Source organism: Elephantulus edwardii, unplaced genomic scaffold (assembly GCF_000299155.1).
Source record: "Elephantulus edwardii isolate Elephantulus edwardi_28Jun2011 unplaced genomic scaffold, EleEdw1.0 scaffold00054, whole genome shotgun sequence".
In the NCBI taxonomy this organism is placed as follows: Eukaryota; Metazoa; Chordata; class Mammalia; order Macroscelidea; family Macroscelididae; genus Elephantulus; species Elephantulus edwardii.
In genome coordinates this window covers 202,081-204,862 of record NW_006399804.1, presented here as the reverse complement: position 1 = coordinate 204,862, position 2,782 = coordinate 202,081, and the positions used below count along the sequence as shown (strand labels likewise).

Sequence of the window (2,782 nt, the reverse complement as noted above, 5' to 3'; positions counted from 1 at the left end):
CTTTAATTTGCATATGAGTAGTTGGTGGTCTGTTCCACAATCGGCTCCTGGCCTAGTTTTCACAGCTGATATTGAGCTTCTCCAGCGGTTCTTTCCACAGATTTAATCGATCTGATTCCTATGCATAGCATCTGGTGAAATCAAGTATATAACCTGTGTTTATGTCTCTTAAAAAATGTATTTGCTTTACCCAAACCCCAGTGAACCCCAATGTGAATTAGTGTGAAGACCAATGATGGGGAGCCCAGTGGATTGCTGAAGAACTTCCAAGATATCATGCGGAAGCAAAGGCCAGAAAGAGTGTCCCATCTCCTCCAAGATAATTTGCCAAAATCTGTTTCCACTTTTCAATATGGTCATTTCTTTGAGAAGAAAATTGATGAGGAAAAAAATGACCACACCTATCGAGTTTTCAAAACTATGAACTGGAAGGCACATGTCTTTCCCATGGCCGACGACTACTCAGATTCCCTCATCACCAAAAAGCAGGTGTCGGTCTGGTACAGCAATGAGTACCTGGGAATGAGTCGTCACCCCCGCGTGTGTGAAGCAGTCATGGAGACTTTGAAACAGCATGGTGCTGGGGCTGGTGGGACTAGAAATATTTCTGGAACTAGTAAATTCCACGTGGAGCTGGAACAGGAGTTGGCTGATCTCCACAGGAAAGATGCAGCACTCTTGTTTTCTTCTTGCTTTGTAGCCAACGACTCAACCCTCTTCACCCTGGCTAGGATGTTGCCAGGCTGTGAAATCTACTCAGATTCTGGGAACCATGCCTCCATGATCCAGGAGATTCGGAACAGCCGCGTGCCAAAGTACATCTTCCGTCACAATGACGTCAGCCATCTCAGAGAACTCCTGCAGAGGTCCGACCCCGCGGTCCCCAAGATTGTCGCATTCGAAACTATCCACTCAATGGATGGGGCGGTGTGTCCCCTGGAAGAGCTATGTGACGTCGCCCATGAGTTTGGAGCCATCACATTTGTGGACGAGGTCCATGCAGTGGGGCTGTATGGTGCTCAAGGAGGAGGGATTGGTGACCGAGATGGAGTCATGCCAAAAATGAACATCATTTCCGGACCACTCGGCAAAGCTTTCGGCTTGTTGGAGGCTACATTGCCAGCACGAGCTCACTGATTGACACCGTGAGGTCCTATGCTAACGGCTTCATCTTCACCACCTCCTTGCTGCCTATGCTGCTGGCTGGAGCCCTGGAATCTGTTCGGATCCTGAAGAGCTCCGAGGGGCGGGCCCTCCGCCACCAGCACCAGCGCAACGTCAAGCTCATGAGGCAGATGTTAATGGACGCTGGCCTCCCCGTGGTCCACTGCCCCAGTCACATCATCCCCGTCCAGGTTGCAGATGCTGCTAAAAACACAGAAATCTGTGACGAGCTGATGACCGCCACAACATCTATGTCCAGGCCATCAATTACCCCACGGTGGCCTGCGGAGAAGAGCTCCTGCGGATCGCCCCTACCCCTCACCACACACCGCAGATGATGGACTACTTCCTCAAAAAACTGCTTGCCACGTGGAAGCGAGTGGGGCTAGAGCTGAAGCCACATTCCTCCTCAGCTGAGTGCAACTTCTGCAGGCGGCCGCTGCATTTCGAAGTGATGAGTGAAAAAGAGAAGTCCTACTTCTCGGGCATGAGCAAATTGGTTTCTGCTCAGCCCTGAGTGTCTCCTCGATAACCATGTCATATCCATATAGTTGTCTTTATATGTGAATTAAATTATATTAAAATCTATAGTAAAACCATAGTTCTAAAATAAATTCTTGCTAAGTAAAAAAAAATGTATTTGCTATGAATAAGTCACTGATTGTGTAAAATTCGATCGTTCTCTCTCTCCAGCTCCATTTTTGTCACCAAGTCCATGTTTTCCAACTATTGAATCTTCTTAGTTCCCGACTTTTGCATTCCAGTCACCCATTATTATCAATGCATCTTGATTGCATGTCCGATCAATCTCCGAATGTAAAAGTTGGTAAAAATCTTCTAAATCCTCTTCCTTGGCTCTGATTGTTAGTGACAACTAACAATATTGTCAGTGACAGGATAATGATACTTATTATATGCTATAAATAGACTTTTAGAAGAACATGGCATTTCATATTGAAATAGCTCATATAAATACCTCAACTCATCATGAACATAGTAGTAAAACAAAGGAAGCATCTAAGTAGGATGGTGTTATTGTTGTTGTTAGGTGCCATCATGTTGAGTTTAACTAGCAAAATTAACCCAAATCTAGAAGGGGACCGTCACAGAATAACTGATGGGAGTTCAGATTCATTGATTACCTGACATGGAGCTGAGGCTGTGAGCAGTTTTGCAAAGACAGGACTTCCAAGCCTAGCCACTGCAGGAGGCTGATGTGTTCCAACATAAATAAATGACCCTGAGGAAACAAAGATAGAGGTAAATGGCTACATGTTCAACTTTCATACATTTTTTAGCGTTAGCACATTGTCCTTGCACGCATTCAACTGTCAATCAGACAAACAAAATTCCGTTTTTACCAAGAGAGTTTTGAATCTGTTCTTTCCAGATAAGACATGGTTAAATGAAGCTAGGGTGGAACTGAATTTGAAAAATGTAGGTGCTAGGAACCATAACCAGAATTGTGAGTATAAAGTTTCATTCTCTGCTAGAAATGTAACCTTCATCTTGGTAAACAAGGGCAGCATTCACATCGCATTGCTACCAAATCTTTAGAACAGTAGAGAAGAAAACATCTATGCTCTGCTCAAAGAGAAGTGTCAACTATGCTGCCTTT

The 2,782-nt window shown here is 44.8% G+C and overlaps 1 pseudogene; it reads left to right on the top strand.

Moving 5' to 3' along the window:
• Nucleotides 1-1,681, top strand: part of LOC102848655 — a 4,248-nt pseudogene extending 2,567 nt beyond the window's left edge.
• Nucleotides 1,682-2,782: the final 1,101 nt, after the last annotated feature.